The following is a 26095-nucleotide window of genomic DNA, read 5'->3' as shown; positions in this document are numbered from 1 at the left end:
AGTTACTGTGGGATCTGTGTGACCCTGTTCACTTGGGTAGGGAAAAATACTTCAAGTAGGTAAATTTCTTTGAGACTTCACATATCTAAAAATGTCATTATTCTTCTTCACAAATGATTGACAGTTTGACTGGGTAGACCCTTAACCCCTGAGTCTCTACTTTTATTATGGAACAATATTTACAATGAACAAAAACAAATAAATGGATAAAGAAATAAAGGTATAGAAATAAGAAAGTTCTAGGAGGTTTCTCTATCCATTCAAGCAATGGACTTTTTTGGCTTTTGTTGAGGTTGTGAGTGTGCGTCTGGAGTGACCGTGCAGTATTTGTCTGAAAGCACTTCTTAGGAAAATCACCTTTCTCTCGCTTGTGGGTCTGATCGATCATGGTGTCCTTCTCCATCTGACCACAGGGATAAGCCTGGGGGCTCAAGCAAGGCCAGTCACATTTCTGTTGTGTAGTTAATAATAGATCTGCCTGGCTATCTTCTGTTGGCCTCTCCAGACACGTCCTTGCCCTGCGTTCACCTGCCCGCTGTCCTGGGAGGCTCCCTGATCCATCTGCCTCCCACTGGACTGAGCCTCTGGGGCGCTGCCCGGAGATCAGTGAGAGGGCCGGGCAGAGGCCAGACTGCGTGGCTTCACTGTGCCCCCCCAAATGCCACAGCTCCTGTAAGAAGGGCCTCTCCACACAGCTCCCCACTCCAGCTCCTCCAGATTGCTTCTTTCTCCTGCCTCTTCTGGCCTGGGAATAATATGTCCTGTGGTTTGTAGCACCAAGGACAGCACTAGCTTGTGCTGGTTTCCTTAAAACCTGTACTCACCACCGTAAATGACCCCTTTATTAAATTATCTCACATAGCCTAATTTAGAGTGTGCGATTTGCTTCCTGCTAGGACTTTGGTGGATACACTCTTTCGAAACCCTTAAAGGAGGTGAGGCCGGAATTTCTAGTCGCCACCAGCCAGGCAAGCAGAAACAGAGCCACGAGGTGGAGATGAGCCTGATAACATCCTCTGAGCATCTGGACTCAGCTTGTTCTGCAGCTAGCTGTATCCCAGTCTTCCCAGAAGTATCAACTAACAAATTCTCTTTTTAAAAAATTAATCTAATTGGTACAGGATCCATGGAATTTATGTGGAGCCTGCTGGCTGGCTGTGAAGCACAGGGATGTAGTTCTCATCTTGACTTGGTACTGTGTGGCCATGCCAAGTTATTGATTCTTGATTTTGTTATCTTTATCACAGCTACATATTCACCTGCCCCTACTAGCCTATCTTGTGGTATATTGAAATAAGATCTTCAGAGCACAATATAAATTCTTATTTTTTGCCCAGCTTATTGGCAGTGCAGTTCAAGGTTTAAAAAAAAAATCATTGGAAGAAATATGTATCATATTCCCTCAAGAGATCTAGAACATTACATAGAAATTTCATGGATGCATCCCTGTGCTGGTGATTCTGAAGCCTAGGGTCAGAGGACTTATTTTAAAAAAATGGAAAATGCTCTTCATCCGGGTCCCTGGGAGACTCCTTGGAGCTGGGTAGATCTTTGCTGTCGGCCTGTGGCAGACCCCATGATTTGCTTACTCGGTATCTATCTCCCACTTCCTCCTTGCTAACAGAGCTCTAATTTTGTTGAGAAACCAGTAAGTCCAGCCCCAGGTTATAGGCATCAGAGACCTAATCTAACTGCTACCATCAATGTTTCCTACTACTCTGGTCTCCCTGAAAGCTGGGGTGGCCATATGCCCCGGATCTGGCCAGTGGCACCAAAGTGGAGGTCTCAGGGTGGTGAAAACAGGGTTGCTCAACCCTGGCACTTCTGACATTTTGAACCAGACAGTTCTTTGTTGTGGGGAAGCCATCCTGTGCACTGTAGAATATTTAGCATCATCCCTAGTCCCTACCCACTAGATGTCAATAGCACCATCTTAATTGTGACAACCACTAATATCTCCAGACATTGTTAAATATCTCCTAGGTAGTAAAATCACCTCCACTTGAGAACTACTGTTTTAGAGGCAAGATCGTGCATTGCTGATAAAAGGGAACCAGTGTGTCTGGTCCCTCCTTCTCTGTCCTCCCTCCTGCCTTGGACAAGGGTGTGAGCATTGTAGCTGCGAGAGCCATCCTGCAGCCATGAGCGAAAGGCCAGACATTTCCTCCAAAACCACTGCTGCTTAACAGCAACCACCTAGTATGTGTTTATGTCACTACAGCCAGATTTTCTGAACTTTGAACCAGATACATTCCTAATTTGATGGTGCACATAGTGGGCCTGGACAGGCATGCTCTCTACGCAGCACTGGAGGTGGAAGCATGTAAGATCAAGATGTAGAACTCAGTTGTATTCCTCTATACTAGCAAGAGACAATTAGAAATTGAAATGAAAAAATACCATGTACAATAACATGGAAGAATATTTAATACTTGAAAATAAACCTGACAAAAGATGTGCAAGATGTGTACTCCAAAAACAATCAAACCTTGCTGAGAGAAAAGACTTCAATAAACAGAGAGAGAAACCATGAGTTCTGAAAATTCAGAATTGGTCAAATGTCAGTTCTCCTCAAACTGATCTACCGGTTCAATGTAATCCCAGCAAAAATTCCAATAGGCGCTTTTGAAAATGTAAATTGGCACTCCCACAAGGTGGGAGAAGTATCAGTATGCATGTAGACCCCAGACTGATTGCAACCAGAAGGTTGACAATGCTGACTCCCAATCACCTCACCACCAACCAATCAAAAGAATGTCTACGAGATGACCACGCCCTGTTTGAACCATTACTATAAAACTCCTCACTACCCTCTCCAGGTTGGGACACACAATTTTGAGAGGCACGAGCCCACTGTGTCCCCCTTAGCCTGGTAAAGCAATAAAGCTGTTCTTTTCTACTTCAAAAAATATATATATATATAAATTGAGAGGCTGATTGTGAAATTTTATAAAAATGTAAAGGAGGGCTTCCCTGGTGGCGCAGTGGTTGGGAGTCCGCCTGCCGATTCAGGGGACGCGGGTTCGTGCCCCGATCCGGGAGGATCCCGCGTGCCGCGGAGCGGCTGGGCCCGTGGGCCGTGGCCGCTGGGCCTGAGTATCCGGAGCCTGTGCTCTGCAGCGGGAGAGGCCGCAATGGTGAGAGGCCCGCATACTGCAAAAAAAAAAAAAAAAAAAAGTAAAGGAGCAACAAGAAGCAAAACAATATTGAAGAAAAGGATAGGTTGGAGTACTTACACTACCTCCTTTCAGGTTTATTACCAGGTAATCAAGGCAATGTGGTGTTGATATAAAGACAGACACATAGGGCTTCCCTGGTGGCGCAGTGGTTGAGAGTCCGCCTGCCGATGCAGGGGATACGGGTTCGTGCCCCAGTCTGGGAAGATCCCACATGCCGTGGAGAGGCTGGGCCCGTGAGCCATGGCCGCTGGGCCTGTGCGTCCGGAGCCTGTGCTCCGCAATGGGGGAGGCCACAACAGTGAGAGGCCTGCGTACAGCAAAAAAAAAAAGAGAGACACATAAACCCCTGCCACTGAAGAGAGAGTCCAGATACAGATCCACGTGTATATGATTAGTTGATTTTTGACAAAGGTGCCAGTTTAATTCAATGGGAGATGGATAGTACTTTCAACAAATGGTGCTAGAACAATTGGACATCCATGTGGCAAAAAAAGAACCTCAATCTTAACTCATGCCATACACAAAAATTAAGTTGAAATCCATCGTAGACTTACCTATAAAAGCTAACACTATCAAACTTCTAGAAGAAAACAGAAGAAAATCACTACTTAGTTGGGGTAGGCAGATTCCTTAGGCAGGGAAAAAGCACAAACACAAAGGAGAATTCATAAATTGTACCTCATCAACATTAAAATCTTCCGTTCCTTGAAAGACGAAAATTAAATGGCAGTCCATAGAGAGAAGAAAATATTTGCAGCTCATACATATGAGAAAGAACAAATATCTAGCATATATAAAGGAGTCTTACAACTCAATACTGAGAAGAAAAAACACTCCTAAATTAAAAATGGGCAAAAGATTTAAACTGACACTTCATAAGAAAGACATGGGAATTGCCAATAAGTACATGAAAACATGCTCAGTATCATTAGGCATCAGAGGAATGTAAATTAAACCACAATGAAGTACCTCTACACACGCACTAGAATGGCTGAAACGAAAAGAACTGACCAAATCAAACGCTGATGAGACTGGAAACACAGGAACACTCATACCCTGATGGTGGGAATGTAAAATACGGTATAACCATTTTGGGAAACAGTTGTGCAATTTCTTATAAAGCTAAGAATACACTTATCATATCATCCAGCAATTCCAGTCCTAGGCATTTACCAAGAAAAATAAAAACATGTCCACAGAGACTTTTACATGAATAGTCCCAGCCATTCTATTCATAATAGTAAAAGACTGGAAACAATGCCAATATCTATCAACTGGTGAATGGACACACAAATTGTGGTACACCCATACAACGGGATGCTACTCAGCAACAGAATGTAAAAATCTACTGACATACAACAGCATGCATTAGTCTTACACATACACTGCGCAAAAGCAGTGAGACACGGAATATATATGATTACATTTACAAGAAATTCTAGAAGAGGGAAAACCAATCTCTAGTTGCCATCTGGGCATGTGTTGGGGTGAGGGGTGCTTTGCAAAGGGGCAGGAGGAAACTTTCTGGAGTAATGGAAATATTCTGTATCTTGATTGTGGTGGTGATGGATGCACAGATGTATAAATTTGTCAAAATTCAGCTATGTGCACAGTTTAAATGGGTGCGTTTCTTATACATTGTTGACTTAAGAAAGATGACCAGGACTGGTCTTTCTGCTGTATGGTAAGCTACAGGGGAGACTCTTCCCCTGAAGCAATAGTGGGGGTCAGGGGTTGGTTGTGGTTTCCTAGTTCTATGACGAAATAAGTCTTCCTTGTTAGGGAGACATAGGAGAAGGTTGATATGACTGCTGATCTAACCACATTTTCTCACTATCAGTATTAAAGAGATAGCTTCTGGGCTTCCCTGGTGGCACAGTGGTTGAGAGTCCGCCTGCCGATGCAGGGGACATGGGTTTGTGCCCCGGTCTGGGAAGATCCCACATGCCGCGGAGCGGCTGGGCCCGTGAGCCATGACCACTGAGCCTGCGCGTCCAGAGCCTGTGCTCTTCAACGGGAGAGGCCACAACAGTGAGAGGCCCGCGTACCGCAAAAAAAAAAAAAAAAAAAAAAGAGATAGCTTCTGAAGCATGATACAGCTTACTGATTTAAACATTTACTTATTTCTGTCCCCATGTGTCACCCCCCTCACCCGTGTTATAATTAAGCTTTCATCTGCTTTTCTCATTGTGCCTGACACATCGTAGGTGTCAGTTAAGATATAACAGATGCCCAGCTGTCATCTTCTGTGTCTTATTTCTCAGTTGGTTCCAGACTCAGAAGGGAAAGATGGAATTGTTTTTTATCTGTCTCCTAAAACTCTAACAGTCCTCTCCTTCTATTGAAAATCATAACACTAGCACAATAATAAACCATAAATTGGCCATAAATAAACATTTATTGGGTGTTTACTATGTGCCAGGTTTACTACACATGAAAATGCTTATAAAATGGCATATCTTTCTCATAATAATGCTCATAATAACTCAGTGAAATGTGTACCATTTTCATTTGCCTTTTGGAGTGGATAAAATTTAGGCAGAGAGAGGTTAAATAACTCACCCACAGTCACACAGTTAGTAGGTGGCAGAACTGGGTTTTGAATCCAAGTAATCTGATTCCAAAATGTTGGCCTCACCCACCACTGCTTCCATTTTGTCTGGCTCTAGTCCATTCTTCACACAGCAGCCTGAGCAATTTTTTTTAAGGTAGATTTTATCAGGTCAGTTCTCTGCTGTAATTCCTCCAGTAGATCCCCATCACCCTTAGGGGAAAAACAAAAACAAAACAAAACAAAATCCCCTTGATATGGTTCATAAGACCGTGCCACAACCTTTTCAGCCTCATTGGAGCCGTTTTCTCCTCACTTACTCTCCCTGGGCCGTACTCATCAGGCACATCACATGGCTTCCTGCCTCAGGACCTTTGCACACGCTGTGTTCGTTACATGGAAGGCTCTCCCCACACCTCTGTTTCTTCAGGCTGTGTTGAAATACCACATTTTTAGAGAGGCTTCTCTAAGCCCTTCTTCCCCAAAGCCAATGGTATCTTCCTTTTATTGTCTCACTTTTTTTTTTTTTGTGGCACGTGGGCCTGTCCCTGTTGTGGTCTCTCCCGTTGCGGAGCACAGCCTCCGGATGCGCAGGCTCAGCGGCCATGGCTCACGGGCCCAGCCGCTCCGCAGCATGTGGGATCTTCCCAGACCGGGGCACGAACCCGTGTCCCCTGCATCGGCAGGTGGACTCTCAACCACTGTGCCACCAGGGAAGCCCCCATTGTCTCACTTTAACCTGTATTTTACAGCCATGGCACTTACCACATTTTGAAATTGTTTTCCTTTCCTGTGTGTAACTGGTACGACCTGCTTCACCAGCTTGGGGTGAAAAATAAATCACAGTGCTTCATTTTCAAGTCAGAACTGGCTCTGGTTTCCACGAGCCAGATTTCCAGGAAGCTTACACCCTTCCTGGGGTTGTGGGTATGTTCTTTTCCCATCAAGTTGCCCAATAACTTCAGGGGTTTACTCACCTCGAAGGGGCCAGTCCAGACCCCAAACACCTCGACAAGAGTGAGCTGGAGCCTCTGATGAGTTCAGGAGTTTGTGCCCTTATTTTAAATGGTTGTGCTCCTTGTTGAGAACTGACCCGTGCACTGCCCCCAGTCCACCTTTGTTGGCCGAGCTCACACTTTGGGGCTCACCATGTGGTGGCGGGGTGTCCAATGTGGCTCTGGGGCTCAGCTCCAGTGTCCCATCCCTGCCCAGTGGCCATGGGGTTCCTGGCTCTACACCAGGCTCTGTAGCTGGCGCTGCCCCTCCGTGGTACATTGGAAACTGGGTTCAGGGGTGATCCCTGAGGACTCCAGCCTGCTGCAGGGTAGACCGCTTACACTCCAGAGTCCCCCATGGGATCCAGCTGCACATCCTCCCTCCTTGTGGTCCTGCTTCCCCTCAGCCCACACCCCAGAACCGCGTACTGATGAATCCTCGCGTCTCAGGGTCGGTGGCGGCGGGAGGGGACCTGAGACCCGCTCCCCCACGATGAGCTGCCTGCGCACCCTTGACAGTCTCGCTGCCAGCTGATCACTGAAGCCATCTTATCCAGGCTGTACAACCTGCACCCACTGTCATGGTCTCCTTCCCTTTCATCCCGGGGAGGCCTGGCCCCTGTCTGAGTCACCCCCTCCCCTGCTTGCCTGGAGGGTTAGGAGAAGCAGCTTCTGTTGGGCGTACTCAGACATGGGCCTTCCATCCCCTAGCTCTAAAGCAAGGTTTGTGCTCTCCTCCTGCTACCAAGAAGGACCACTCAAGTAAGCCTTTCCAACACAAAGACAATTTGCTCCTGAAAAATTGAGAACTTTCCTAGAGAGAAACTGTGAGAAACTTTTACATGGAAGCTCATTTTTTTTTTTTTTTTGCGGTACATGGGCCTCTCACTGCTGTGGCCTCTCCCGTTGCAGAGCACAGGCTCCAGACGCGCAGGCTCAGCAGCCATGGCTCACGGGCCCAGCCGCTCTGCGGCATGTGGGATCTTCCCGGACCGGGGCACGAACCTGTGTCCCCTGCATCGGCAGGCGGACTCTCAACCACTGCGCCACCAGGGAAGCCCGGAAGCTCATTTTTGATAAAAAAAAAAAAAAAGCCTCCATCCTACTGAGTGTTTCCTCACTGCATGTCTGTCTCCTGTTGAAGCCTTGGGACCTCAGCTTCTGTGAACCCACTCCTGGCACATGGCGGGCAGCCAATCAGCATTTGCTGAATGAATGAATATATCACCAACTCCTGAAAAAAATCATGCCTGTCAGGAAACCAGGACAAGAGTTCGAGAACCAAAAGATTAGTGTGGAATTATCTAATCACCTTATGAAAAGCTGATCATGGGTAGATATGTTTGTGTCTATATACATGTAATTTTATTCAAGTTTTCTTCTTTTTTATTTCAAGAAGGGCCGCTTCTTTTTTTTTTTTTTTTTTTTTGCTGTACGCAGGCCTCTCACTGTTGTGGCCTCTCCTGTTGCGGAGCACAGGCTCCAGACACGCAGGCTCAGTGGCCATGGCTCACGGGCCTAGCCACTCCGCGGCATGTGGGATCTTCCCTGACCGGGGCACGAACCCATGTCCCCTGCATTGGCAGGCGGACTCTCAACCACTGCGCCACCAGGGAAGCCCTGGGCTGCTTCTTTTTATTTGGAAACTTTCAAGTGAGATTTCAGGCATTCACCATGGTGTGAATATAAACAAGAAATAGAATATAACGAACACCAGGGAACTCACCACAAAGTTTAAGAAATAAACCCAAACTAAAGTACAGTTGCAGCCACTTGGGTATCCCTCCTCACTTTTCCTCCCACCAGAGGTAACATTGTCCTAATTTGGAGAAACTTCCACAGCCCTAGAAGCCACAGCCCAACACAGAGGTGATCTTTCCCCTCCCCCTCCAGCCACAGGGGATCCAACCCAGGTGGATGCTCCACACACCTGGGCCAGTCAGCTGCTGCCTCTCAGGAGTTTAGACTGGAGAGCCTGAGCTAGTTTGCTGTGATGAACAAAACTGACGCGTCATGCAAAGTTGACGGGCTTAGACTTATTTTGGGTGTGGCCACAATGAGCCTTGAGAGGGAAGAAGAGTGTGAATAGCATGGAGGAATTTAAAGACTGAGCAGATGCTCAGGGAAGTGAGGGGAAGGGGGAAGGGGAAAGGGAGAGATGGGGAGGTAAAGAGAGGGATGGGGGAGAGGGAGAGGGGGAAGAGAAGAGGGGAGGGGGAGGGGGAGAGTCTTGTGCCCTATTTCAAAGTAGTTTCCACTTCCCTGTTCCACACCTCCCAGACCTGTCTGCTTTTCCTAATTGTGATCTGTGACAGTCCTTTATAACCTTCCCATGATCTCCATTTTACTTGACCTAGTTTGGATGGATTCTATTACTTTTTTTTAATAAATATATTTATTTTATTTATTTATTTTTGGCTGCATTGGGTCTTTGTTGCCGTGTGCCGGCTTTCTCTAGTTGCGGCGAGCGGGGGCTACTCTTCGTTGTGGTGCGCGGGCTTCTCAAAGCGGTGGCTTCTCGTTGTGGAGCACGGGCTCTAGGCATGTGGGCTTCAGTAGTTGTGGCACGGGGGCTCAGTAGTTGTGGCTCACGGGCTTTAGAACGCAGGCTCAGTAGTTGTGGCATGCGGGCTTAGTTGCTCTGCGGCATGTGGGACCTTCCCGGACCAGGGCTCAAACCCGTGTCCCCTGCATTGGCAGGCGGATTCTTAACCACTGTGCCACCAGGGAAGCCCCAATATTACTTTTTTTTTTTTTTTTTTTGCAGTAGGTGGGCCTCTCACTATTGTGGCCTCTCCCGTTGCAGAGCACAGGCTCCGGACGCGCAGGCTCAGCGGCCATGGCTCACGGGCCCAGCCACTCTGTGGCATGTGGGATCTTCCTGGACCGGGGCACGAACCCGTGTCCCCTGCATCGGCAGGCGGACTCTCAACCACTGTGCCACCAGGGAAGCCCTCCCAATATTACTTTTAACTAAGTAATTCTTAAGATAAACTTTCCCCACAGAAAGAAGAAATATGATTCACCCAGTACAAGTGGACGAAGTTCCTAGGATCATAGAATTTGATTGATTGATTTATACAACAGATATTTATTGGGCTTTGTGTGAATCTTTGCTCCAAACTTCCAGTTGGGGTGATCAATCCACTTGGTTTGCCAGGATTTTCCCAGTTTGAGTACTGAAAGTCCTGTGTACTGGGAACCACCTCGGTCTCTGCAAACTGGGACCCTGAGCCACCCTACTTCAGTGTGCCATCTTGGTCTTCTAGTTGTTCACACTGCACAGGCATTTGGCTAGACTTTAATGGCTGGAAAGTTCTTTGTGCTAAGTTTATTCCATCTTCATATAGTTTCTACTGCCATATTCTGCTCTGGATCTTCTCTGGTAAGACATATTGTTCCAGTGTTAACATTTATTCCTTCCTTGCCAGGCATGAGCTATAATTTATGCCTGGATTGGTTACCCATGGCCTACCCCAGAGCAGGCAAAACTTAGGGTACTTCCCAGGCTCCAACAATCCCCTGGCGCTGTGCCTGTGCTAGTCTCTTCCTTGGGAGGAACGTCTAAGAACCCCTTTCTCTGGCCAAGTGATCCCAAAGCACTACCCATACGTGTGCCCCCGAATATGGCATCCTTTCACCAAACACATCCATCGAACCTCTGGTGCCGATACAAGAAGGGGAGATGGGTCCTGGATTCCAAAGAATATAATACAAGGTCCTGAGCACCAAATTCTATAAGACAGACGGGTCAGATGCTAATGGGATTGGGAGGAAGCAGTGAGGACAGGCAGCTGGGGGAGTCAGTCACTTCAGATTAAAGCTCGGGCTGAAAAAGCAACTGCTCAATTGCAGTTTTCTAAACTAGCAGACCGAGCACACTGACCTCACTGTGAAGAGTGACCAACTTGAACAGGTCAAACTTTTGGAGAGTATTTTTGTTTCATTTTCAAGTCAAAGCACTTAGAGACCTCGGCCTGAACTGCCTTCGCTCAGGAGGTGCATGACCTACTCCCTAATTTAAGGAGGCGTCTTTTTTTGTTTTTTTTTATGTTATTGAAGTATAGTTGATTTACAACATTGTGTTCATTTCTGCTGTACAGCAAAGTGATTCAGTGTACATATATACATAATACGTTCTTTTTCATATACTTTTCCATTATGGTTTATCACAGGATATTGAATATAGTTCCCAGTGCTAGACAGTAGGACCTTGTTGTTTATCCATTCTCTATATAATATTTGCATCTGCTAATCCCAAACTCCCAGTCCATCCCTCCCCCACTCCCTCTTGACAGCCCCAAGTCTGTTCTTTATGTCTGTGAGTCTGAATCTGTTTCATAGATAGGTTCATTTGTGTCATATTTTAGATTCCACATATAAGTGATATCATATGGTATTTGTCTTTCTCTTTTTGACTTACTTCACTTAGTATGATAATCTCTAGGTCCATCCAGGTTGCTGCAAATGGCAGTATTTCATTCTTTTTTTATGGCTGAGTAGTATTCCATTGTATATATATCCCACATCTTCTTTATCCATTCATCTGTCGATGGACATTTAGGTTGTTTCCATGGCTTGGCTATTGTGAATAGTGCCGCTATGAACATAGAGGTGCATGTATCTTTGTGAATTATAGTTTTCTCTGGATATATGCCCAGGAGTGGGATTGCTGGATCATATGGCAACTCTCTTTTTAGGTTTTTGAGGAACCTCCATACTGTTTTCCATAGTGGCTGCACCAACTTACATTCCTACCAACAGTGTAGGAAGGTTCCCTTTTCTAAGGAGGTGTCTACTTAAGCGCCGCCTTCGTTGAGGCCTCCTCAGCCTACCCTATCCAAATAGCACCCCGGTCATCGTTGTCTATTTTTCTTCTTAGCATTTATCATCACCTATTACATATTTTTTGTTTGTTCGTTTAATCTCTTCCTCATCTCTCATTAGGATGTAAGCTCCATGAGAGCAGAGGTGTTATGTATTTTATGCTTTGCTGTATCTATAGAACAATAGAAGATGCTCAGTAAATGTTTGCAGGAAGAAGGAAGGAAGCGGGTAAGTTTTAATGCGAGAGGAAAGGTCCAGTGCTGCCAAGGTAGAGCAAGTCCATTCCGGGTCTCAGTTCTGCCACTTACTGGCTGAGTGACCCTGAACAAGTCACTTAACCTCTCTGAACCTCGGTGTCCTCCTCTGTCAAATGCTGGTAACACTAGCACCTGTGGGCCTTGAAAAGTTGTTGGGAGGATTATATGGGGTCCTTTGTAAATAGCTTAGCAAACTTCCTGAAAGTGGGAGCAGATACCCCATAAACAGGAGCTACAGTGATGTATATAGTGTTAGCAGGGGTGAGGGAGAGGGCCACAGCCCAGAGCCCTGGATGCTCTGGGAAAAGGTGATCCTCCTGCAGGGAAGAAGGGTGGGTCCTGACTAGGCTGGAGGTGAAGGTTGATGATGGTTGATGATCCAAGTCAAGTCTTTGTCCTGAAAACCAGTTTTTCAGACCTCCAGAGTTTCTTTGAGGATCAAAAGAAATACCGTATACGAAGAAGTTCCTTTTAAGCCATAATTTGTATGTAAAGGCTCTTATTATGATCTCCCAATTGCCCAGGCTGTCTATATATAGACACTTGTCCATCCTGCCCTCCACGGACTGTCCAAGCAGAAACATTGCTAGTTATCTGCATTGATCTCTGCTCAAAAGACTCAGTTTCCCCCGAATTTATTTTATATTATTTTAGCCTATTTTAATATGGGCATTTAGCAGAACAAATGTACTTTTCTATTATTCTACATTATCATATTATAACTCCTTAAGGGAATGTTATTTGCTTTGGAAAACTGCCTAGTTTTTCATTATCTTCATCTTTGTTGGTGTAATTTCTTTGTCCAGTTTGCTCTGTTTATAAATATATTTATTACTTTGGCTCATTTTTACCCGTCATCCCATCCCTAATCTCCACAGCATGATCACGATATAAGTTTTAGGAATATTTTTCCCTTACTCACCATTATTTGTTCATTCATTCAGTCATTTATTCATTCAACAAACAAAGTGCCCACTATGTGCCGTAGTGGACCGAGGGTAACACAGCAAACCGAGCAGATTTAAAACGAAGAGCTGTGGAAGAAACTAAAGCAGGGAAGGAGGATAAAAGAGTGAACTGTCAGGGGTTTCAACGTTGGGATGGCCGGGCCGCACCCACTGAGAAGGTGGCATTTTGTAAAGACTTGGAGGCATCAGGGGACAGTTCTAGAATTGCTATCTTGCAGAGTATGTCCCCTAAATTACACCCTCTGCTATATTAAGTGTGGTTTGCGTATACTGTGCTAGAGTCGAGCTGGGCCTGTGTAACGTTATCCACCCAGGCTGCTGCGAGCCCCAGGGCTACACCCCAGGACTCCACTGGCATTTTGTTCTCAGGAGTTTTAAGTATCTAGTGATTGGTCTAGCACCTTGCCTGCATGAATACTATTCTGCTGTTTTCTCTTATAGTTCTTAGAGGTGGGAGTGCTTTTCCCCCAACAATGAATGCACAACTTCATCTTGTGTGTCTGCTTCCCGTATTGCATGTGTTTCATGTTTTTCTTTTTCAAATACTTGAAAACAGAATAAAGAGATCCACACATTGTAGACATTTGGCTATAAAACCATCCATTACTCTGAGCGTGCACCACAGGACCTCTATGAATTATTAAGTTGATTATATGACACTTTTGTCAACTTTTTGATACTCCTTACATTTCACCTCAGCATGACCCCTGAATAGGATCAGGATGTTTTGAAAATCTAGATTAAACAGCACTCATTTTCTAACCAAAATCAAACTAAGCTTACTTTCCCTTTACCCCAGAGAATATGGTCAAACTGCCATAGAATCTACATGGCTTTTAAAAGTTTGGGACAGAAAAAACCACTAAAAGCCCTTTTTGCTTTTGGTTTTGTTTTGCACTCTTCATATTCTTTTATTATTGTTTTTGCCTGTGGCAGATGAACAACATCTCAGAAAAGACAGTCACCCCCAACCCACCATGTGAGGTGGGGTGTTGGTGGGGATTGACACTGAGGGCCCCCAACCCACTTCATTGCTTGGTAACTTTGACCTTGGCCAAATGCCATCACGTCTCTGAACCCCAGTTTCTTCTTTCATGATGTAATACTGTTCCTCCTTCTCACAGGGCTACTGTAAGCCCAGGGAAACCAGTGGTCCCAGCAGAGACAGACAGAACTCAGGCCCTGGTGGGTCACTGGAACCCCTCTCCTAATGCCAGGGTCCTTCCTGAGGGCCTCATCTCTACCTCCCCACTTCCTACTTTGCTTTCAGTCACCAAACCTCCCCACCCCCATGCTTCCACAGATAACATCATCTCCATGTGGAGGCTCTGTGGAAACCACAAAGAGAAATCGTAGTGTCAGGGATAATTAACACTGTATTGGTTTTTTTAAAAAAACTCTTTCCTGAACTGCATTAATTTTTCCCCATTATCAGTTTCAGTTTTCCAAAAACTTATAGAAATTTTCAGTATTTGTTGGTAAAGAACTACTGCTTGCTAATTACTGTTGAAATTTTTCTTATTTTTTTAATTTAAAAAAAATTTATATATATTTATTTATTTATTTTTGGCTGCATTGGGTCTTTGTTGCTGCATACGGGCTTTCTCTAGTTGTGGCGAGCAGGGCTACTCTTCATGGCGGTGCCCGGGCTTCTCATTGCGGTGGTGTCTCTTGTTGCGGAGCATGGGCTCTAGGTACATGGACTTCAGTAGTTGTAGCACGTGGGCTTTAGAGCACAGGCTCAGTAGTTGTGGCGCACAGGCTTAGTTGCTGCATTGCATGTGGGATCTTCCCAGACCAGGGCTCAAACCCACGTCCCCTGCATTGGCAGGCGGATTCTCTCTCTTTTTTTTTTTTTTTAAACATCTTTATTGGAGTATAATTGCTTTAAAATGTTGTGTTGCTTTCTGGTGTATAACAAAGTGAATCAGCTATATGTATACATATATCCCCATATCCCCTCCCTCTTGCGCCTCCCTCCCACCCTCCCTATCCCACCCCTCTAGGTGGTCACAAAGCATCGAGCTGATCTCCCTGTGCTATGCGGCTGCTTCCCACTAGCTATCTGTTTTATGTTTGGTAATGTACATATGTCAATGCCACTCTCTCACTTCGTCCTAGCTTACCCTTCCCACTCCCCGTGTCTTCAAGTCCATTCTCTACGTCTGGCAGGCGGATTCTTACCCACTGTGCCACCAGGGAAGCCCCGAAATTTTTCTTTCTAGCCAACACCTAGTGAATATCTGCCTTTCTGCTACCATGATCACATTGCCAATCAAATTTAACCTGTGGAATACCCAAACATAGAGATAACTAGCACTTGTACATTATCAAGTGTTTTAACAAGTCAGCAAATGGATCAAATCCTTGTAGGTGGCAATATTTAGTTTGGGATTTGCTCTGTCTTCATGGCACTTTAGTTACTATGATCCTGGGGAATTTTCTAGACAAAAAATGCTCCCTGTTTTCAAATTCGTCAATCCATGTCTTGTCAGTGGTTGTGTGTATAATTTTATTGTCTGTAAATAAAGAATATAGTAAGGGGAAGCATTTGGGACAAGACATAGGCTTTCATATAAAAATAATCAGCTTGAAGCGTTTAACTTGAAATGAGGATTAAGCACACTTAGACAACTGTCTCAAATGGTAATGAAGTGTTTTGTTTTATTTTTAAATGTCATTTTGTCTTAATGCAAACTCAAGGTCCTCCTGTGGAGTACTTTCATTTAGCAGGAAAGCAAGACCAGACATGAATTAATGCTCTCCTCTGAGCACCTACTCTTTCTCTATTCTGAGCTCTTCAAAATTCAAGGTGCTTCTTTTTTTCAAAGTAAGATTAATTCTGTTTTATTTTATTTCTTAATTGAAATATGGTTGATTTACAATGTTGTGTTAGTTTCAGGCGTACAGCAAACTGAATCGGTTATACATATACATATATCCAGTCTTTTTCAGATTCTTTTCCCATATAGGCCACTACAGGGTACTGAGTAGAGTTCCCTGTGCTGTACAGTAGGTCTTTATTAGCTCTCTGGTTTACATACAATAGTGTGTCAATGTCAATCCCAATCTCCCAGTTTATCCGTCTGCCCCACCCCTTACCCCCTGGTAACCATAAGTTTGTTTTCTACATCTGTAACTCTACTTCTGTTTTGTAGATAAAGTTCATTTGCACCTTTTTTTTATTTTTTATTTTTTATTTTTTATTTTTTTTTATTATTTTTTTTTTTTTTGCGGTACGCGGGCCTCTCACTGTTGTGGCCTCTCCCGTTGTGGAGCACAGGCTCTGGACACACGGGCTCAGCGGCCATGGCTCACGGGCCCAGCTGCTCCGTGGCATGTGGGATCTTCCCGGACCGGGGCACGAACCCGTGTCCCCTGCATCGGCAGGCGGACCCTCAACCACTGCGCCACCAGGGAAGCCCACGCACCTTTTTTTTAGATTCCAAATATAAGTGATATCATAGGATATTTGTCTGTCTCTTTCTGAGTTACTTCACTTAGTGTGATAATCTCTATCTCTGAGTCCATCCATGTTGCTGCAAATGGCATTATTTTATTCCTTTTTATGGCTGAGTAGTATTCCATTGTATATATGTTCCACATCTTGTTTATCCTTTCCTCTGTTGATGGACATTTAGGTTGCTTCCATGCCTTGGCTATTGTAAATGGCACTGCAGTGAACATTGGGGTGCATATATCCTTTCAAACCGTGGTTTCCTCTGAATATATGCCCAGGAGTGGGATTGCTGGGTCATATGGTAGCTCTATTTTTAGTTTTTTTAAGTAACCTTCATACTGTTCTCCATCGTGGGAGCCACCTTCTCTTTAATGCCCACACTATGCAGTTAAAGCAAGTGTTTAGAGAAACCATTTCCTGTAGTTTCTTGTCGCTCACAGCTCACAAATATTAAGCTCTTCCTTCTACCTACAGACTATCCCAGGCTGTTTGTATGGTTTCTGAACCCATCTGTTCTAACCTGTACTCGCCGCTGCTATTTAGAATACAGATGTTAATTACCTCTTTAACATCTCCCAGCTCCTTGCTAGAAGCCTGAAATGCCCCCAAGCATCTATTAGGTTCTCAATACCCATGCCTTTCCTCTTTCCTTTTGCAGCAACCGAACTCTTCCCTCCCATCAACTCTGCTTAGAGGGGCATGGATTTGCCCTCCAGGCAGAAGTACAGACCTGATGTTTCATCTGTCTGCACTGAAGTCCCAACTAAGGTAGACCTTCTCCCTCTAAGTTGAACAAAATAATCTGAATTCTAAACATCTTAAACATCTCGTTAACAGGATGAGTTCAAACATGTCAGAGAGGCTCCTTCCCACCCCAAGTCTGTCCAGCTTGTTTGGAAGCTATGGTTTCCCTCTGTGATGTACAACCCTGGCTGTGTTTATTCCCCTACTGGGCAGTCCATGGGTGAAGGCTGGTGCTTTATTACGGTTTGTTTTCATCTGTGGGTCCTATCATCTTTTCCCTCTGATTATAAATTCCCTAAGGGACCTGACATTAATTCTGAGATTGTTATTGGTTTGTCAACTGATTTTTTTCCTTGTTTCTTGTTTAAGGTTCAGAAAGTTGCCACTATAATGAATGAAACGCAGCTTCCAACGGGCCTCTGAGAGCACAGAGAAACCCTATTTATCAATAGAATGAAAACATCACTTTAAATCGTTATTGAGAATGACTGAGTCCTACCCCTTGAAAATAATTCATTTTAGTAGAAATTATTTGTAATCTGATGAGTCTTCTAGAACTTTGTACTAATTATAATGCCTCATTTTATTACCAAAAGCTTTAGGAGGAAGAGTGCCTTACAGTTGCAAAGAATGGAATTTTTTTCAGGTCAGTGAGTTCTTTAAGTTTATTACTTTACTTACTCCTAGTAGTGATAATTGGACTGAAAAGGAAATAAGTCAGAAAACAGTGGAAAAAGAAGAGAGCACAGTGCCAGGCAAGAATAGATTCTCAACAAATGTTTGCTGAATAAATTGAATGAAAAGGAGAAAAGGGAAATTTAAAAACAGAGTTACAATGGGCAGGATCTAAGAGCTCCTGGGATCATATTCAATTAAAAACATTCAAACCATCCCATTGTGAGCATGTGTATGATTTTTGTCATGGGGAAAACATGTGCCTCTTTTTTGAATAAAATTCTAGAGAACAAAAAGGGGGGAAAAGAACTTCCCTGGTGGCACAGTGGTTAAGAATCCGCCTGCCAATGCAGGGGACACGGGTTCGAGCCCTGGTCCGGGAAGATCCCACATGACGTGGAGCAACTAAGCCCGTGCGCCACAACTACTGAGCCTGTGCTCTGGAGCCCGTGAGCCACAACTACTGAGCCCTCGTGCCACAACTGAAGCCCGCCCGCCTAGAGCCCATGCTCCGCAACAAGAGAAGCCACCGCAATGAGAAGCCCACGCACTGCATGGAAGAGTAGCCCCCGCGCGCCACGGCTAGAGAAAGCCCGCGCGCAGCAATGAAGACCCAACGCAGCCAAAAAAAAATTTAATTAATTAATTAAAAAGAAAAAAATGGGGGGTAGGAGATGAATGTCAAGAGAAGTTGAATGAGATGAACAGAAGATGAAGGCAAAGAGGAAACACGAATGAGTCTGGTAAAAGGAAAGCTAACAGAAATGATGCAACTTCGCTCACGTTTCTGTTTTTCTTTCTTCTTATTCCCTTTCCTTCTTTCTAGTGTTTATACTCAGAATTCCAAAGGGAGATTTAAGAGCAATTTGGAAGTATGTTAAGTAAGGCAACACCAGGTGGCAAATAGCAATTTAATTCTCCTTGCCAACAGGGCTAAAGCCTTAGTGTGCTTTTTATTAGAAGGGCCTGGTGGGAGGAAGAGGGGAGGGAGTGGGAGGGAGGAAAAAGCCATGAAGTGCCCTGTGATGAAGGCTGCGCAGAGACTGATAGAGCTCGGATAAGAAATCTCTTACTACACGCCTGAATTCCCCTTTTCATCCTGCCGCCCGCTAGAGAACTGGGTATACAGGCCTTTAAGACATTTTCTCTGCAGCACATATTTGCACGGGAGTTGTGTGTTGACACCGTGTGGCTTTGGATTTCAGGGAGCAGGCTGATGCCTCTCAGGACATGTAGGTACAGACGGCAGGGCTGCCACACTAGCTGGTTTCAGAGGCAGCTCCAATAGACCTATCTGCCCTCCAAACTGAGTCAAGGGTGGTACTTTTCATTTTGAAAATAGGATGAGGGGTCTGCTTCTGAGATCTTTCCTGTAGTTATGTCCTATTTAGTTTTTGTCTGATGGAAAAATTGGATTTTCTGGAACCTTATACAAACTATTTAGACTGTGATAAATATATGTCATTTAAGATAAACCAGTAGATCTGGCCGTTGCTATTGCTCTTACTTCAGCTTCCGTTCCCATCAGCCTCTTCATCCCCTTTCCCACTGTGGAGGTTGCTGAAGTTCTGTCTTCATTCTGGCTGGGAGGGTGGGGGAAGCCCAAACCCAGCCTACTGACCTGAATCAGAAGGAAGGAAGGTCCCTCTTTTTTTTTTTTTTAAGTCACACACTCTTCCTCTTTGTGAAGATCAGTAAGTGTGAATGGAAGAGGCAGGTAGGAAGTTTTGTTCCCCAAGGGAGCTGAACATAAAGAGAGAACCGTTTGGATGCATCGAGGTGAATGTCATGAGCTCAGGGCCCTGTCTGACCAGACCCTCCATCATGAAACAGGAAGTGGTCTGCCCAGAGCAGCCAGACACATCCAGAAAGGCTGGCCCTGCTTTCCTTCTCCCCTCTGCCCCGTGGACAAACGGGCTGTATGGATACGGTGCAGGGAGGGCACCCTCGGGTGTGAGGACAGTCTGTCTCCCCGTGTGTTTCTGGGGAGCAGCCTTGTCAGGCTTTAGACTCTGGGTCTGCAGATCTCACACTAATCGGAATTTTCCTTTAAAAAAAATCAAGGTTGTGGTAGACAATATTAAGACTGTAAATGTAGTTCTCAATAGAGAACTTTTCAGTTCTTTCCCATTTTTTTTGTTTGTTTTTGTTTTGTTTTGTTTTTGTGGTACGCGGGCCTCTCACTGTTGTGGCCTCTCCCGTTGCGGAGCACAGGCTCCGGACACGCAGGCTCAGCGGCCATGGCTCACGGGCCCAGCCGCTCCGCGGCACGTGGGATCTTCCCGGACCGGGGCACGAACCCATGTCCCCTGCCTCGGCAGGCGGACTCTCAACCACTGTGCCACCAGGGAAGCCCCTGTTTTGTTTTTTTGTTACAAAGTTAATGTCCGGGGCACTAACTGGGGATCAGACTGGGGGTTTGTTCAGTTTGCTCGTCTGTAATTGGGGCTGTCATGACGGTTGCAAGGGTTGAATTAATTCATTTAAAGCGCTTATAATGCTTGTCTCATAGCCAGCATCAGATGCATCTAACATTAATCTCTTATTATTACTATCATTCACTTGCCATGAGGTTTAAAACCTCTTGCTTTGCAGGTCATACAACACTCTGTTGAGGGAGGGTAGAAATCATTCCACATTTCCCTAGAGATTTGTTTTCGGGACCTCAAGTTTATTTCCCTAAAGCTCTAAAATAGCAGGAACTTTTGCATTTTATTGAGTTGGCCCAGAGGTCTAGATTCACATTGTACTACAACCTTCCAAGGCTCCCTTCTTGTCAGATGCCCAAGGATCTGGTCCTCACACACAACGCCAAACAGAGAATGAAGGTAGCTTTCAGATGGTTCAGGTTAGTGAGATTTATCTGGGAAATTGTTTCAAAGCCCTGGGAATTTGCCCTAGGAAAAGAACTATTTTCTACTTTCCCAGAACACGAGGTCTCAGAACTGTAACTTATCCATAAAGAAAAGGAAAAGAAAAACTCCAGCTTTCTATCATTTATCCATTCATCACATACTGATGTTTACTGAGAACTTACTATGTCATCTGCTAGGAGTTGGATGGCCAAAGATGAACAAGTCATAATCAGTTTTGAGGAACTTAAAATTAGTGATGGAAGAAGTTGTACGGATGTAAGAACATGGCGATGCGAGCAGGCGGTATCATTGCTTAGAGGATGAGTTGGAGTTTGTCAAGGCGAAAATGGGAGAGAAGGCCATTCTAGAAAGATGGCATATAGTGTGTTAGATGGACCATCAGCCAGCCAAGACCCTGGATTACTGAGCAGGTCCACCCTTCCCCCACTCCTCCCCAGCCACATTGCTCAGGGCTCAGTAAAAGATGAGAGCGTTGGTCACCCACAACTCTGGTGTTCAGGCCCACAGTGGGCCACTAACTCATTTCCAAGAGGGACCACCAAGCCTATGAGGCCCCAGGTACTTATGAACCAGCTTGCCCGAGTGGAGGTCATGGTGTAAACGCAGACAGCTGGAGGGGAGGGTGAGCCCGAGGGTCTGGCCCAGGGCAGTGCAGGAGACTGGAGGCGAGGGGGTGCAGGCGCGGGGCTTGTGAAGCACCTTTGACGTCTTTCCAGGGTGTTGCTTTCTACTTTACCCTGCAGGTGACGGTGAGCTGGTAGACTGTCTGCACACCTTTGCAGTGTGGAGAACATTCAAGAAGGAAAGAGGCCGAGACAGGAGTTGATGTTTAGTTAGGATGCTAGAGCGGTGCTTCCGGGGACCCTTAAGGTCTGAGGGAAGACAGTGCTTGTGGGGATGACAGGAGAGGTTGGTAGACCCTGGAGCTGTTTCTGGACTAGAAATGGCAGGATCTTGCAATGCTGGATGAGGCAAGGAAGGAGGATGGTGCTGGAGGGACACCCGGCTGGAGTCGTCCTGTTGGTTTCGGGGGTCTGGGTGTGGATCGGGAAGCAGCTTTCCCAGCAGCACTGAGCTGACACTTCTCATGGGTTTGTGCCATCAGTACTTACAGCAGCCTGGGGCAGGGGGGATCCCCAATGTGAGAGGGGGACAGGGACACAGAAGGGTGGGGTGACTCCCCACGTTTATACAACAAGAGGCCGAGCCACATCCAGGACTCATGTCCACACATCTCTTGCTCGTCATCACCATGTATGTTTACTGCCTTTCCAGAACGAGGAGGTGTAACTCCAGTTTGAATGTCTGAATTGTTCCAGGATTTTGGAGGACAGGGTGGGCAGATCCCTTCCTCCAGGCAAATGACTCACTGGAGGGAAGCCAGTGGGGGAGAGAAAAGGGCCCGACAGGAGGGGATGTGAGTGTCCAGCCCACGCTGTCCTTGGGGCTGGTACAGAAGTGCTGAATCGAGCAGGTGGTAAAAAAGAAAGGCCTGCTTCCTGGTTGGCTGCATAAGACACTGCGGAGCAGGTGGTGAGGGGCAGAACATACGGCCGCCTCAGGGGGACTGGAGGCCCGAGGTCCAGGGTGGATCTGTGGGCTGTACAGCCCTTGTCAGTGTGCTTGGAGATGGAGGAATCACTGGGGATGGTTTCAGGGGCCAGACAGAGGAGAATGAGGTCTCCTTTGTAGCAGCAAAGAGGGTTCACTTCTCAAACAGACCTACGACACTCCTGGGCTTCTGTGAACCACTGGGGCTCCTGTCTGCAAGACGTCGGTTCTTAAACTCTGCCAGTGGACAAGGTCATGGACATAGTACTTTGCTACTGTGACCCTATTTCCCCCTCAGGCAAGTGCACACAGCACAGGCCATGCAATAAATAGTAACAATGACAGCAACACCTGTGCAACGCTTGCCCTGCCCCAGGTGTGGCACTAAGTGTTTATTACATACCCGATCTTACTTAACCTAGAATAATACCCAGAGGTCAGCGCCATTACGGTCCTATCCTCCACATGAGAGAATGGGACAAGAGCTATCCCTGCATCTGTCCTGAGTTAAAAGGTTAGGAACCAAGGATCCTACAAGCTTACTGTGATCATCAGCCTTTTCTTACTGAATTAAAAAGCCCAGTCTGAACACATCTTACACAAATCCTCAGGCTAAAGTGTTCTCCTTTTCTTCTTCAATTTCAACTTTGTTTTCTCAGCTGACAAGATTGTGGGCGAAGTGACATCACCATCTGATCCGCATCTAAAAACATTTTGGCTAAGTTCAAAAAACAGAGATCTTGAACGTGCTCCCTTAATTACATTTGACCATTTGAGCAGCTGCGTGAAAACCCCGGGTAGCCAGCCTGTTCTGCAATTTGTTTTGAAAACAAGCTTTTCCGTCTCTCAGCGGCGAGGATTCTGTGTATAGGGTGTACACTGTGAATCACAGTTTCAAAGGAAGACGACAAACACAGCTCTCAGCCAAGCAATTTGTAAAACTGGATTGCTGACAGAAACCCAGGAAGCAGCAGGAAAACAACCAAACACAAAGACACAGTCAAGCGCCTGGATATGAGCTGGAGCAACCACGTGGAAGGAGCCCCAGGGTGAAGGGAAGACAGGGAACAGAGACCCCGAGGGGCTGAGAGCACGGGGTCTGGGCCCAGGATGCCCGGCTCGCCTGTTTGGTACCCCAGCTGCCTTTGACTGCTCCTAACGTGTGTTCAGTTCACCGAGGGAACAGGGAATGAATGTTTTCTTCAATTAGATTCACAGGTTTTATTTCATTTATTTATTTATTTTTAGAAGTTTCCACATTCTTTTTTTTAAAATTTAATTTAATGTAATTTTATTATTTGGCTTCATTGGGTCTTTGTTGTGGCACACGGGATCTTTGTTGTGGCCTGCAGGCTTCTCTCTAGTTGCGGCGCACAGGCTCAGTTGCCCGCGGCTTGTGGGATCTTAGTTCCCCCACCAGGGATCGAACCCATGTCCCCTGCATTAGAAGGCGGATTCTTAACCACTGGATCACCAGGGAAGTCCCAGATTCACAGGTTTTTTAATAGTCATGAACTCAATCAGTCCACATCTCTTTAGTGATTACTTTCATGGATTTTGTGGTCTTTTTCTTTAATAATAACAGTAATAACAACAACAACAACAGCTAACACCTACTGAGCTTTCTACCTTCAACATGTGTCAGAGTCTCTCCGTCCTCACTTGAATGTAAGCTCCATGAGGGCAGAGGAGTCTCTCCTATCTGTTCAGTGATGTAGCTACAGTTCCTGGAATAGTGCCGGGCACACAGTAGACGCTCGCTAGGTGTTTGGTGACTGAATGGATGGATGAACAAACATACTCCTGTTGCACAGTGGCAGGTAGTACTCTAAGGGCTTCACTGGTCCATTTAGACTTCATCATTGTTCTGTGCAGTAGGCATTTGTTATTCTTCCTATTTTACACATGAGCCGACTGAGTCCCAGAGACATGACTTAGCTTGTCCAAGGTCACGGGGCTGAAAGGGGCAGAGGCAGAAAAGGACCCAGGCAGTCCAACCCCAGAGTCCCCTTCTCCATACTGTTGGTCTTCAAGCTTCATTCACTCACTTTTAGTTTTTCCTACGTCTCCCTACGTTTAATTCCCTATAATGCTCTTCTAACAGGCCAAACTACTTCATACCAAAGCTTTCTTTACACACAAAAGAAAACTTTATTTTGCTCTTTTGAAAGCATACAGTATTGAATAGTCTTATTGCTTATGCCAAAGGGCCTTGAGTTAGTTTAGATGTAGAAGAAATTAAGACTGGAGAATGGAAATATGACCTCAAGGAGAACCTTAAATTTATATTTTCTTTTAAGAGATAATATAAACTATTATGATTTTTTTCATAGAAAGATCTTTATACTCAAGTTTTCTCTATGGAACAGTATAAAAAAATCATTTCTTAGAAGTAATATGAGACAAAGTTACCCAGGTCATAAATTATAAGTCTAAGTTTTTAATCCCTAAATTTTATATAGCCTTACTAATTCTTGAGGGCAATTTTCTCTCTTTAAGACAATGAGATAGATGAAAATGATACTATGTTCAGAGAAGTACAGGCTCACCACCAAAGAGATAGATAAAAACATATTATTTATCTCTCTCCTGGGCATATATCCGGGGAAAACTCTGATTCGAAAAGATACATGCACCCCAGTGTTCATAGCAGCACTGTTTAAATAGCCAAGACATGGAATGATATAAATGAGCTTATTTACAAAACAGAAACAGACTCTCAGACTTAGAAAACAAACTTATGGTTACCAAAGGGCGGTGGGGGTGGGGGAGGAGGGGAAGAGATAAATTAGGAGTTTGGGATGGACGTATACACACTACTAGATATAAAATAGACAAACAACAAGGACCTACTGTATAGTACAGGGAACTATATTCAATATCTTATAATAACATATAATGGAAAAGAATCTGAAAAAGAATATATATATATTTATATGTATATATAACTGAATCACTTGGCTGTACACCTAAAACTAACACAACTTTGTAAATTAATTATACCTCAATTTAAAACATGGTTAAGAAAACATATTATTTAACTACAATTGCAACCTGTGCTGAGCTATATTTTTTCATGATAGATACTCCTTATATATTGGATAGGTTTAGGTTTACTTGCTCAGGCAAAGGACAATCAAGGAAGATGTCTGTTTTAGCACTGTATACTGTTGAATTTGCTGATGGAAATTTTTCAGTTTAATTTTGCACTTAGGATTAATTGACAGCATTAAAGCTTCTTACGTGATAAAGCTCCACCCTCCACTTTCTCCAGCGATGTCCTGTCACCTCCTAACCCTGGTGCCCGTGCCAGTTGATGAAAATCATGCTCCAGCCATCACCAGCCCCCCAGATATTCATTCCTTTCGTATTTTGGAAAAGGATGGTAAGGGGAGGTAGAAAAACTTTGCTGAGGGTGTGGCCATCTCCTTTAGGTGTTTCTTGGGTTTCTGACTACAATCCAGTGGAACCTGGAGGTGAGGATATAACATTAAACCCAGCCCTTCATTGGTAGTAATTTTTATGACACCCATTCCTCACAAAAAGTTCATAAATTTAGAGCCATAGACTCTTAAGAGAGATCTTAATAATCATTTTGTACAACTCTCAGGTAATTCAGAAATCGTATATTTGCTAAGTCCTTACTGAATTACATTAGCAGAAGACTAACGTTACAATTGCGAGTTTCAAGTTATTTTTTTTTTTAAGTTTCTGCAGAGATATTAACTGATAGCTTTATGGGGATTCCCTTGTATATGACTCTTTTTCTCTTGCTGCCTTTAAAATTCTCTCTTTTGCCATTTTTTAATTAAGTAATTCATTAATTAATTTTTGGCTGTGTTGGGTCTTCGTTTCTGTGCAAGGGCTTTCTCTAGTTGTGGTGAGCGGGGGCCACTCTTCATCGCGGTGTGCGGGCCTCTCACTGTCGCGGCCTCTCATTGCGGAGCACGAGCTCCAGACGCGCAGGCTCAGTAGTTGTGGCGCACAGGCCTAGTTGCTCCGCGGCGTGTGG

This window comes from Mesoplodon bidens (genome assembly GCF_964165515.1).
Source record: "Mesoplodon bidens genome assembly, chromosome: 3".
Lineage (NCBI taxonomy): Eukaryota > Metazoa > Chordata > Mammalia > Artiodactyla > Ziphiidae > Mesoplodon > Mesoplodon bidens.
This window is presented reverse-complemented; position numbering follows the sequence as displayed.